Source organism: Rattus norvegicus, chromosome 9, assembly GCF_036323735.1.
Source record: "Rattus norvegicus strain BN/NHsdMcwi chromosome 9, GRCr8, whole genome shotgun sequence".
NCBI classification, from domain to species: Eukaryota; Metazoa; Chordata; class Mammalia; order Rodentia; family Muridae; genus Rattus; species Rattus norvegicus.
This window is the reverse complement of record NC_086027.1, coordinates 33983433-33996447: the sequence shown is the minus strand read 5'-3', so window position 1 is coordinate 33996447 and position 13015 is coordinate 33983433. Positions and strand designations below refer to the sequence as shown.

Below are 13015 nucleotides of genomic sequence, written 5' to 3'. Positions count from 1 at the left end.
TTCTAGCTCTTTTGTTAGTTACTGACTTGTGGGAGGGTGGGCTTTCTGGCTTTTTGCTCGTTTTGTTGTTGTTGTGTTTAAGCATCCTTTTGCCCTGGTGTTCTTTCTATGTTCAGCCTTGCCTTCAGAGGCCCTTGCTCTCTTACTTCTCCTTTGGTACCCTGCCTCGTTACTTTCTGTCCAGTAGTTCCTAACCTTCATACCAAACCGATTTCAGTTCTTTAATGTGGGTGTTTTTTAATCCATAAAACTCCTTTTTCTATTTGTATGGATGGAGCCTCCTCATTCGGTCCGTATGTTTTACTTTTTATTACATCCCTGAAGAGTTACAACAACCTCTTCTCTCTTCTGCTTTCTACATAAGCTAGGGATGTACCCAGTATCCCCAGTGAAGGGGACTCAGAAGAGCAATCAGTTTTTTCATCTTCCTTCACCAGAAAGTATCTAAAGAATGGCTGTTCACTTTATTGGATCTTGAAGAATTACATGCACCAGTCATGTTATGAGAGACGATCTGGCCATTCAGAGGTCGATGCTCCAGTAAAGTTGTCCAGGAACAAATCTGAAATGAAATTTTAACAAAAATTGCTATATAAAATGTATTGATTTGGTGGTTTACTCTCACGATTACGGTTGATTATATCACTTTGAGCCTGTTCTATTTCATAAGTGCATACAGTTTCTGCTAACAAGAATAGGATACCTGCTCATCGAGGAAGAACAAGAAAGAAGTATTAACCTATTAACCGGAGCTGGGGATTTAGCTCAGTGGTAGAGCGCTTACCTAGGAAGTGCAAGGCCCTGGGTTCCGTCCCCAGCTCCAAAAAAAAAAGAACCAAAAAAAAAAAAAAAAAAAAAAAAGTATTAACCTTTTGATTTGGGCAAGAGAACTTAACACTTTTGGGGGCTTTGCTTCCCTCCGTCTTGATTCAAATCTAATTAAAATGAAACTTCTATGTTAATTACTGTGTAGTAGCATCATATTCTGGAGGCATCGGCTGAGGCAATTATTTTCAGTAAAGTTTGCCTTTATTTTAGGGTTGAAGAACAACTGGATTATGTATTTCATTCTGGAATCTCAAAGCAGCCTACAAACAATAAGTTCTTCCTTATGTTATCTATGCCAGGTAGGACTTCCTTTTTTTTTTTTTTTCTATTTCTGTTTTAAGAAGAAAAAAATACCAACGCAGGGAGAAAAAAAGTAGTTTCTTGTTCAGAGTGACTTACAAGTAAAAAGTAGAACCTGGTGTTATTAAACCACATTTCTCTTAAAAGAGCTAAGTGTATATGATGAATGTTTCCTGTAGTTTACATTTTAAATGCTTTTTCAAATGCAAATAAATTATTGCAATTTCTCAAAGATGCTTGCTCTCCTTTGAAAGCCAGTCTCTCTCCTTGTAGACATCTATCCGTTAGAAAGTCACTATCTACAAATTCTTAGGACCGTAGTGAGCTCCTTTTATTTTCTTTGAAATGAAATAAAGGATCTGTGTTACACAGCAGGCAGAAGAGTAAATGTGAAAAGATTGGAACCCAGAGCATAACTCAGTCATAGTCCGAAGAAGCCATTTAGCCTCTCCCTCAGTGTCTCCACCTGTAAACTCTGGTAGTAATACTGGCAACCCAGTAATCTATCTGTAATCACCCCTTATTTAAACATGCTTAGGGCCACCATAGACACAAATTACTACGTAAATACATAATTTTTGTTGGTTTAATTATAGACTAGCAACAATAAAGTTACTAGTGCTTAAATCCCTTAAGACCAAGCTAAACAGTTTGATGTCTTTTTTTTATCTCATATTTCTATGCATGATATCTAGTGGAGTAGAAGTGAACTGTGAAAGAGCTTGGATTAATGCTCAGACACAATGGGCAGGCATTGGATCGTTCAATATGTAAAAGAGACGAACACGTTGTTTGCCAGGAGTGGATCCTGAGAGGAACTGTAGTAGTTCTATCTTTAGTGACTCTCTAGTTTTCTGTTGTCTTTTCTTTTCACTGTAGGTTCTGTAAACTAGAGCCCCTTGAGACTTAAGGGTCAGGAGAGATTGTTAGAAGATAAAAAAAGGCAAGGATTTCCTTTGTTTTTGAATTGAGGTATGGAGGAAAAAACTATTTAATGAACTTCGTGATGTGTCCGTGTGTGTGTTTAAGTGAGTGGAGACAGCATAGAGCTTTAAAGTGAGGAGGTCAGTCTGTTTTGAGTGTCAGGAGGAAGGCTAAGGAATGAGTAGGAACCAGATGCAGAATTGTGATAGAGAGAGCATTCTTACTGGATCCAGAAGGTTCAAAAAGTCACAATGTGCATGTGTTGTTAGGCTGCATGTTTTCAAGAGTTTAGTTAGGCACCTGTACAGTGGTTGCATATTTTAAAGATTTTCAGTTTTTAACATGTACCTGCTTGTTCAGTTATTAAGGGCACACTAAATATAAAAATTAACCACTTTAATAGAAATATAGAAATACAAAGGTTCCAGGTATACTTTGTCATTAAAGGTATCTCCTATTTAAATAAAACTTACACAGTTCTTGTTGGTTTTAATGAAACCAACTTTGTGAATTATCTCTCAACCAAGAAACAGCTGTAAGAAAATTATAGTATATGTTTCCTTTTATAGATTTCTATCACACCAATCATAATACATAAAGTACTTCTAAAGTTACCTTGTGAATATAGAAGTCTGGGTTTGACCAGGTGCAGTGGGCTCTCCATAGGCATTCAGGGCATTTCTGTTAAGTTTTACTCACGTCCTTTAGCAACAGTTAGTTTACTCTGCCCTAGAATTAGTATTCTCTATTGAATCCTCTCTGGGTAGAACAGTGGTGACATGATCATTGATGTGTACAACGTGCCAGGAAGTTAAGACTTAGAACTTGTCCCCTCTTCATGTATAAGTAACAAAGTCAGGGATCATCATCAGTGTGAGACCACAGAAGCCTGTGGACCCTGTCCCTTTTGTCCTTTGGAATTGAGAGCTCCAGGTTTTCACACTGTCCTCATCCTTAGCTTTAAGACTTAAACTGAGTTCCCAGTTCAGGTGGGCAGGGTTAGAAGCAGGCTTTCCCCAGCTCCTTTTTGTCAGACTCATGACTACATAGCCATATAGTGATATAATACTGGTGGAAGAGTTCTGAAATCACCTTCATACAGGTGAGCGGTGGAAAGTGTTATAAGTAAAGTCAGTAAAAAACATTCTTCAAGTTTCTAACTGAAATCTTCAGTTGTTTATTTCCCCAGCCTTTACAAAGATCTTCATTGGATTTTAATTGGAATTAATCATTCTCCATTTAAAGTTGTCTGTCCTATATGTGAAGATATTGTCAGGCTATACAGTTGAAGTATATAACAGTTTTACTTGATCTATATAATTTGGAGTAGATTTTTCTCGAACAGAATATTTAAAAATTGTGATAAAAGTTACACTGTTTGCATTTATTGAGCATAATGCACCAAATACTACATTTAGTACTTTTTGTATATTACTTTGTGAGCATTACTTTCTTAGATAGGCAGGCATTACAAAAATATTTCCATTTGAGAAAGCAGACTTAAGTCTGAATTAGAATCCAGTCTGATATCAAAGTTGGCCTGGAATAATAAATACAAGGAAGCATAGGATGCCAAGACGACAGTAGTTCTTAACAATAGTTTTCTAGAAAGTCATCATTCCTTTTACTCTGGTTCTGAGTCTTGTCTTCTGTTGAGATAACCAAAAAAAAAAAAAAAAAAAAAGTTTTTCTCCAAGGGCAGTTGAGCAGGTCCTTGAAGTAGACGTTAGATGATCACTGTGCTTCCATAGGCTTTGGTAGCTGGGCCCTTCTGAAGTATTACAAGTTTGTAGTAGAGTGGCATATTCAAAGGCATCTGTCCTGTGCTATTAGCAGGGTAATTCTCTCTCCCTCACTGCTTTCCAGTAACCTGTGGTTCCTCACTGTTCCTGTGTGAAGTGGGCATGTCTATTCTGTCGAATCTGTCTCTGATGCTGCACTTTGCCCCTCCGTTTGACATCACTTTCAAACAGGGCTGTTTCCTTCTACAGACCAACCTGACCTTCACTGTCAGGGATTAAAGGTATGCACTAAGGTCTGTCTTCCAGCCAGAGCAGACTGTAATCCAGGTTGAGATGGCAGTCTGGCCAGATTACACCTTTAGATGTGGTCCCTTGCAAGAGAGAGCAGCCCCGTTGCTGCATTAGATAGAATTCCTCTATGTTAGTGGATCCTTAAAAAGTTTGTGGGGACTGTTTTTAATAAACCCCATTCTCTTATTGTCCAAATGATAATAGTGGAGGTAGGTTTCCATTGTCACATGGAAAGTTCACTGTTCACTCCATTCTCATGTGCAGAAGGAAGTGTAGATAAACTCTCAGCATAGCCGACGCTTCCTACTGTTCTGTTTTTAAATTGTCCTCTTTTATGCCATCGACACAGTTTTCTAATATCAACAGTGTTCCTTTTGTTCATTTTTAAAAAGAGTCCTACCTATATAAATGTCAGTTCTAGTGTTAGTAACGATGCATTTTCTTTGCAATAGTCCTCTGTGTAGACACAAGCTATAAAGAAAGCAGGAGGGACAGTGTGTGTCTTCAAGTATGCTGCTGTGGCGTGAGAACTTTAAGGATTTCATAGGAAATACTGTTGATTACATGGGGGACTGAAGTAGTTATTAAGTGTAGTTTTTCCTGTTAGAGTTTCTATCTGGTTTTCCCTTGGGTGGGCACATTTATATGGCTTCATGATCATTAATTGTTATTTACAGGTGCAGATTTTAGAGTATTGTAAGTGTAATACGGGTAGTGGGGCTGAACACATTCTTTGTGATTTTTCATTAATTCCTTTCTGTGTGACCTTGGAATATATTGCCATAGGAACATTTTGTGTTCCTGGAAACCTTAATTTGCAGACTTATAGGAGAAATAAATCAAGTAGCATAATTAAAGCTGCTAGCATAGGAGTTGCTGCGCAAGTCATAAACGCCTGTGTTTGCTTTCATTTCACGCTACTGTTTGCTCTCTATTTGGTATCACCGACGGAGGACAAAGCTTTCCAGAAACATGTCTGTCAAATTACTCTTTCCTCTCAAAGGTCTGGCCTCCCTCCTTTCCCTGAAGAAGAGAGTCTAAATCTCTATTTTTAATTTTGTGTAATTCATGCAGTGTGCAAGTAGCTGGTAAAGTGCTGAATTCAGAGTTTACTTTGAGAAGTGAGGAATGCCAGCAAAAAATTCTAGATAGACACTTGGCCCTGCTTACCTTGTTCTCTTTAATTGAACAGCTGGAATAAGCTCAGCTCTGCTGTGGGTCGCCCTTTTCAGTGAGTGGCATTATTGCTGAGGGGATTGTCCTTGCAAATGATTCTGAGTAAATGGTTAAACGCTTTCTGCGTAGTGGTGATCCTTAGAGGCTGATGCTTGCCAAGTGGCTGGGTCATTTACAGCAGCTATGAACCAGTACTGAGCATGGTTCACCCATCAAGAACTAATAAAGATAGGTAGGTTGTCGTGGCCTCAGCCAGCTAGTGCATCCGTAATCACATGACTAGACTTTACACCGATACAGGCTTGATACAAACCCTGAAAATCCAGTGTCACCAGCTGACTGTTTTTAGTCTATAGTTGTGGTTTGTGTCTTGGTCAAGATTAGCTTAAAGCAGCTATGTCAATAAGCTGTTTCTTTTGCCAGGAGGGGCCATCTTTCTACTGCTTGGTGGGATACAAACAGGATTACTAAAAAGAACTTTGTGTTACTCACAAGAAAACAGCATTCTGAAGTCTCCTTGGCTTCCTCCTATTTAAGGCCTCCTATTTATTTCTTTAGAGAAGCCCAAGAAAGTTTACATGGATTTTTATATTCACTGCTATTAGATGCATTGAGGTAACCTCATTCTAACCTCATTAAAAAGTCTCTGTCATATTTCTAATTGACATACTTAAATTTAATTGCATGTTAAATATTCTTCTGTTGTTGGTTCTCAAATGTTAATATCAGTTCCCAGTTATCTATTACAATCTGAATGAATCTGCTGTTCCTTCCTTTGAAATCAGTTTCCATGACTGTCACAATGTGAGCCTTTCACTAGAGTAAATATTAAGATCTAATAACAGCATGGCTCCTTAAACGGAATTGAGCTGGGGGAAGTGAACTTTTAGACAGTACTGGAGGAAAAGTATTTCTTGTTACATGAGAAAATGACATAGTACACGCTAAGGAAGAACTTTTCAAGAAGTTGTTTGTTCGTTTGTTTTCTGTGATGTCATTTGGGTGTCATTTGTCTGGGCTATCACTGTTACCGGCTCTGATCCCATTTGTCGTATACTTGCCAATTACAAGTAGAATTCAGAAACTAACTGTTGACTCCCCGTTTAGTGGAAGGCGCCCCCTGTATTCCTGGGGCTGACAAGGAGGATGGCATCTCTGTTCAACTCCTTTTCCATCTGCCTTGTTATCAGATCAAAGGTGTCTGTGATCCTATAGAGGAAGACTTAAGGCTGCTTTTCGACTTCTGGGAGAGCAGTTCATTCTGTGGTCTCCAGTTCACCTTGGGGGACCTCTGAGCTTTGCCTTGCGGTTTCAGGTGCTTCCACATTTACGATATTCTAAAACACTAAGGACTTGTGACTTGAGGGAGTGTTTTAGGATCAGTGTGGATGGTGTAGGCGCGTTCCTGCATTTTCCCAAGGTCCATCTCTTGGCAGTTGTGTAGTGCTAATAGCAGCCCAACTGCTTTGACGGAGAGTTGGTATCTTGGTATTCGTAAAGGCTGTGCATGGCAGTACTGTGCTACTTTAACACTACTTCCGGGGCAGTTAGTGTGCACACACTAGCCCCTTAAAGAGACAGCTTAGTATGAGTGAACTAGTGTACAGTAGGTGTTTGTGAGGGCATGCATCGTAAACACAAGTGAAATTAGTTTCGAGGGATGGCGAGATGGCTCAGCAGATGGAGATACTTGCTCCCAATCTATGGACCTGAAACCACACAGTAAAAGGAAAGAATGTGCCCCTGAAGGTTGTGCTCTGACTTCCTAGTTCATGCTGTCACTGTGTGCCCCTGCAGATTAAATAAATACAAATTCTGAAAAAAGTGGGGAAACGGGTAAAATGAATTTTAATCCCAAATATTACCTGAGATAATTCAGTATGTAAGTTCTGGAGACGGCTCGGTGGTTAAGAACACTTGCTGCTCTTGCCGAGGACTAGTGTTTGGTTGCCAGCACCCATGTCAGGCAACTCACAGCCACCAGGAAATCTGGCCCCTGTGAGCACCCTGTGAGTACACAAGAACCCACACATACGTGTAAATCAAAAGTTTTCAGTATTCTTAAGAGACATATTGTGCTTGATACTTTTATGTCAACTTGACAAACTAGAGTGTCCTTATCTTAAGGAGGAAACCTCAGTTTTAAAAAAATGCCTCCATAAGATCCAGCTGTCATGTATTTCTCAATTAGGGATTAATGGGGGAGGACCCAGCCCATTATGGATACGGCCATCCCTTGGCTGGTAGCCCCAGTTTCTGCAAGAAGCAGGCTGAGTAATTCATGGGAAGCAAGCCAGTAAGCAGCACCCTTCCATGGTCTCTGTATCAATTCCTGCCTCAGGTTCCTGTCCTGTTTGAGTTAAACTGAGAGATCTCCTGCCTCTGTCTCCTGAGTGTTAGGATTAAAGGTGTACACTACCATGCCCAGGCCTAATGTTTTTAATACTCTACATAGAATGTTTAAAATAGTAATTCTGTCAGCACAGTAAAGTTGTGCTTAGTAGGGAAGTATTTTACATGGCTTCTGTGTTAGATTGAAATTAAATTAAGAAATCAGTTTCTCAATCACACTAAGACAGTTTTGTTGTGGTTTCCATTTTGGACACAGAATTTCAGAAAGAATAAGAATGACTTTCAGATTCCTCACTGATTTTTTTTTTTCTTTGAAAGAAAACTAACTTTTCCTGAGGTGTTACAAGGTAATCTCAATATCTCTCTCCCTCTCCCTCTCCCTCTCCCTCTCCCCCTCTCCCTCTCCCTCTCCCTCTCCCTCTCCCTCTCTCTGCTTATTACCTTTGCTTGGTAGGTATGGGCTTTTCAGCATGGATTTCTCACTGAGCATCAAAGTCATGTCCATGTTTAGATTGGGGTTTGTAGATTGCTTAACTGAATTATCTGCTGGTGATTTAGGAAATGATGCAGAATGGATTTCTGTTTGATTGTCCTCCAGATTATTGAGTTTTTTATTTTTTTGCCAGGGCTACAAGAGTAAACCATTTAGTCTCAGATAAGTCAGTTGATTCTGATAATGTCAGAGGCCAAGGTTAAATCTATGGGCTCTGACCCAGCCCTACCTAGACTGTTGAAAAGGCTGTGCAGCTCATGGCTTATGACTGCAAAAAGGTACTTGCACTGGAGAATGCCCTATGCATAATTGTGGTACAAGGAAAGAAGTATTTTCTGACAGTTTTGTTAGTTATTGAAAAAGGACAGACTAGGACTTTTTTTTTTTTTGTGAGTGGTGTAAATATCTATATTAATTAGAAATCAATGTTAGTCTATAGAATGAATTTGCATGTTTTGAATTTAGTTTACAATGCACAAGGTTTTGATCTTGATTTTTTGAGTTAACAGCATTTAAAAGTAAGATTTCACCTTTAGGAGTGGGGAAAGTCTTCCAGCTTCCCCTTGAGAATTTTGACCATCAATGATTGCACTGGAAATCACAGACAATGTCTGATTCCTTTGCAGACAGCCAGCATTTCATAGATGGGAAAAGACTAGGTTGTGTGAAGAGAATCACAATCATGCTCACTAACCCTGAGAGTCCTTGTTTTTCTTTTTTCTTTTACCCCTATACCTTTTCCTTAGGTCTTTTGTAATTTTTTTTCTCTAAGCAATTTGTAAAAATAAAAACACCTGTGTTTCGAGAATAACAGTGAACGTCAGGGATTTTATAAGCATCATTTACGTTTGTACATATATATGTATATTTCTCTTTGAGGTTGCTCAATGAAAAGGAAAGAATTTAAGGCAAGGAGACAGCAACAGTATAGGGAAAAAGCATAGTAGGGTATAGAAGTTGGAGCAGAGGGGAGTTGTGAACATACACACTAATAATGGGACGTATTCATCAGTGCCTGCTTTCAACATAGCCATATCATAATGCCTCCTCCAAGTTGAATTAGTTTAGATAGGGGAAGAATAATGATTTCTATTCATGAAAATTTTAATGCTATTATCATAAATATTCTCTAAAATTAAAATTCGAGTTCCTTCCATGTGTCTGGTCTGGCCATACAAGTATGAAGCAGTAAAGAGTATCCAGAATGTCCATTCTACAGAGGTTTACACTTAGGATGTAAGAAGGGTGATAAGGCTGGTTTGATAGCATCTCATGTTTTCAGTCGCATTATTTGGAGGAAGAAGTAGAAAGACTGAGAATTCAGGATCAGTCTGGGCTATGCAGTGACCTCGTTTTTAAAAGGTAGTGGGTAAAGTCTTCAATATTTTAAAGGGACATACGTGCTTAGCAACAAATAGGGTGTGGTTGAAGCAGATAGATGATGTGGCCAGGGCAGGACTAGTTAGAAGATGGTATTTGAGTCTAGCCCAAGCGAAGGTAAAGGAGTGAGTCATGTCCATGACTGAATGGAAGAGAGCTCCAGAGAACAACAAACACAAGGACTTCAGGGCCATCAGCTGTGCTTGAGAAATAGAAAGGAATTAAGTAAGACTGGAGTGGGCAGGCTGCTAAGAGATGAGGTCAGAGAAGTTATGAAAAATCCACATACAAGTGTCTAGATTAAGTGTATTACTGTATCAAAGAATCATAAGACAAAAAGACTGAGCAGTGTCTAAGCAGCTAAGACCCTCAGGAACCCAGAATCCTTCTCTTCTTTTGCCAGTCTTTAAAGAGTTTTGTCCTAATCTGTGTGATCAAAACTAGACCACTGTCAAGAAGGTATTCTTGTTAGAAAAAGGATGGGAAGTGACGTTAAGGGCAGAGTTAAACAAGTAAGACAGTTGCTGCATGCTTCTTCACTTCCGTATGGATTCCAGGGGTGCAGCCGGTTGACTACATTCCATGGGAGGGATAACTTGACATCAAGAGAGATTGAGAAATACAGTCTCGGGCTTTGTCACCATTTGGCTTGGAAAGGAAAAAAAAGTGACATGCAGTATCTGCTCCTCTAGCCATCATGATATCCCATGTGTAACCTATCAAAAACATGACCTCCCTTCCTAAAAAGAAAAACCAAAAACCAAAAAGAAAATAAGAACGCTCTAGGTGTTGCTTTAATCCTAGGTCACTGAGAGCTCTGCAAGTCCAGACACCGAGAAATAAAACCTGTCTGCTCCACCCCGTCCCTCCTACACTGGCCAGTGAAATCAGAAATAGAATAGTAAAACGACTCCCAGTGGGAAAACGAATAGCAGGAAACACTTTGTAGCTAAGAGCAGTGCTGGTCTGGAGTGATGGAGTTACCGTGTCCTGGCAGTGCAGGAATGCTGCAGTCCTGACTTCAGATGGGAACACCTGTGTTCATTGCATTAGGAGCCCTCTGATTGCTATCTGGGTACTCCTTCCTTGTGTTAACCTCCTTATAGCCATATTAACACTCAAGTTGAAAGTTTGTCCACTTTGGAAGATAACAGTTTTTATGCCGCCTCTAACTTCCTACTATTGCAGATTCTATAGCTTGCAAGTTACAAAGTCACAGGCTTTTACAGGCTATTTCTTTGACAAATACTGTTTTGTTTTAAAAAACAGGATTTTTGTGGGTTTTTTTTTTTCTATTCTATTTTCTGTTACCGTGACTCACTAAACTTCTTTTGTGGATGTGGCTCATATGCTTGCCCTTTATATATACCTACTTTATTTTAATAGCCTTATTTTAGTGAGATTCAACTTTATCTCCCATTTGAGTGGCCATTGTTCTTAAACCATATGCAGTAACAGGCAATATGTAGGATGGCAACACCCTTAACTAATATTAACTTGTTATGTCAAGAATCTTCAGAAATCCTTTGAGAAAGGTACTAATCCTGCTTTGGTATATTGGAGTACTTGAGTGCAAGTCCCTAGTTTCTACCATTTTGGTTTTTTCCATCTTTGCTTACAAAGTAGCCAAAGAGCATCGCCAACACAACTAGTGTTGTGCTTCTTTTCAGCTCCTTTTCTGGGGCTCTGCATTAGAGGGATACCTAGTTCTGGAGGTAGTCCTTGTTGCCTGGTAATGTCATGTATCTTAGGATGTTACTTCTGGTAATTATTGATTCATATGTTTTAAGTTCTATTAAAACTGTACCTACTTCCCAATTCTTTACATAAGAAAAGTCCACTATTGTGACAGGGATCCCAAAATAAAAGGCGCTAAAAAGAGATCAGAGTTTGAAGGTCTACTACTGTTTGCTGTGAGAAGGATGCTATCCATGCTTTAGAGAAGAGGAGGATTTAAGGAAGACATCTTGGCACTGAAGTCCTAAAGACTTACTTTGTTCTATATGTGCTTCCTGCTTTTCTTGTGATTACTGAGCCCAATAGTACCCAGAACTGACCTCATTTCTATAGAATGGGGAGTCTCTTATCTAAAGATAGATTGATTTATCTATGTTAATCCTTATGATAATTGATGAGGGGACTAAAGTGCAGCATTAGGACTTGGCACACTCTATATCATGACAGAAGAAAAACAGTGAAGAATGAACATGATCTTCATTGAGACCTAGCACACATTCAAGTCAGAAGGTTTTCACCTAAATATTTGAACTGTAAGAAAAACTACAGCATAGTTGGGCAATGTTTATCATTATTTTTAAGTAGTATATTTTATGCATATATGTCTGTATGAAATCCATGAAATTTCAAAACTCACTACTTAGTTTTTTTTTTTTTTCTTTTCTTTTTTTCGGAGCTGGGGACCGAACCCAGGGCCTTGTGCTTGCTAGGCAAGTGCTCTACCACTGAGCTAAATCCCCAACCCCTACTTAGTTATTTTAAATGAAGAATTCTTTATCTTAAAAATTAATGATAGGTCTCTGTCTTAGTAAGACTTGCACAAAACATCATGACCAAGAAGCAAGTTGGGGAGGAAAGGGTTTATTCAGCTTACACTTCCACATTGATGTTTCATCACAAAAAGGAAGTCAGGACTGGAACTCAAGCAGGTTAGGAAGCAGGAGCTGATGCAGAGGCCATGGAGGGATGTTTCTTACTGTCATACTTCCCCTGTCTTGCTCACCTTGCTGTCTTATAGAACCCAAGACTACCAGCCCAGGGATGGCACCACCCACAGTGGGCCCTCCCACCCTTGATCACTAATTGAGAAAATGCCTTACAGCTGGATCTCATGGAGGCATTTCCACAAGGGAGGCTCCTTTTCTGTGATAACTTCACTTATGTCAAGTTGACACATAAAACCAGCCAGTACAGCCTCCAGTGTTTTAGGTGTCCATTGAGAAGTTTTTCTGAACCACTGAATTAAGAAAGTACTCTCTGTTGTACTGTATAATCTACATACATGGATCCTTAATAGAAATACAGAATAGTTAATGATGAAGTTATAAAGTATTCCCAAGCCTTGAGGATGTAAGTCCTGTGTGTAAATTGTGAATGTTAAGTAATGAAGCGTAGGTATTTTAAAGATGGATTTTGTATCTGTGGTTTTATTTGAGATTTTATTGTTTCTTTCTCATAGGGGACACAGTATATTTTTAACAACAAGAATCAGTAACTGGAAATAAAAGGTTCATCATTTAATAATGTAAAATGAAGATTTGATCAGCAGAGGTAAGCATATGGCATTTCTTTTGCACTTACTTCGCCATTAGTTAGAATATTTGCTGAATTTCAGGGAAGTAGTTTTTTAAGAGCTGTGAAGACTTGGAGATTTTCCTATGCTTGCTAATGAGTTGTTTGCTATGGTGCCATAATGTTGGCAGAAGACATTGGACTCAACAGTCAGAGTCAAAGATGGGTTTTATTCACAGCAGTTGGCCTAGAGTGCCAGGTGGCATGGCATAGAAACAGT

At 39.1% G+C, this 13015-nt stretch overlaps 1 protein-coding gene across 16 annotated transcripts in view; it reads left to right on the top strand.

Moving 5' to 3' along the window:
• The window catches only part of Fam135a (family with sequence similarity 135, member A), an 80692-nt gene that overhangs the window by 693 nt on the left and 66984 nt on the right, over positions 1-13015 (top strand). For 7 of the 16 annotated variants that reach the window (NM_001134597.2, NM_001393818.1, XM_017596557.3 and 4 more), the window contains exons 2-3: positions 1039-1127; positions 12683-12774. The gene's annotated coding sequence lies outside the window, so the exon portion shown is untranslated. Of the gene's footprint in view, positions 1-1038; positions 1128-3918; positions 4076-12682; positions 12775-13015 lie in introns of all 16 variants that reach the window. The other 9 variants (XM_063267501.1, XM_039083961.2, XM_063267499.1 and 6 more) reach the window with 2 other exon arrangements.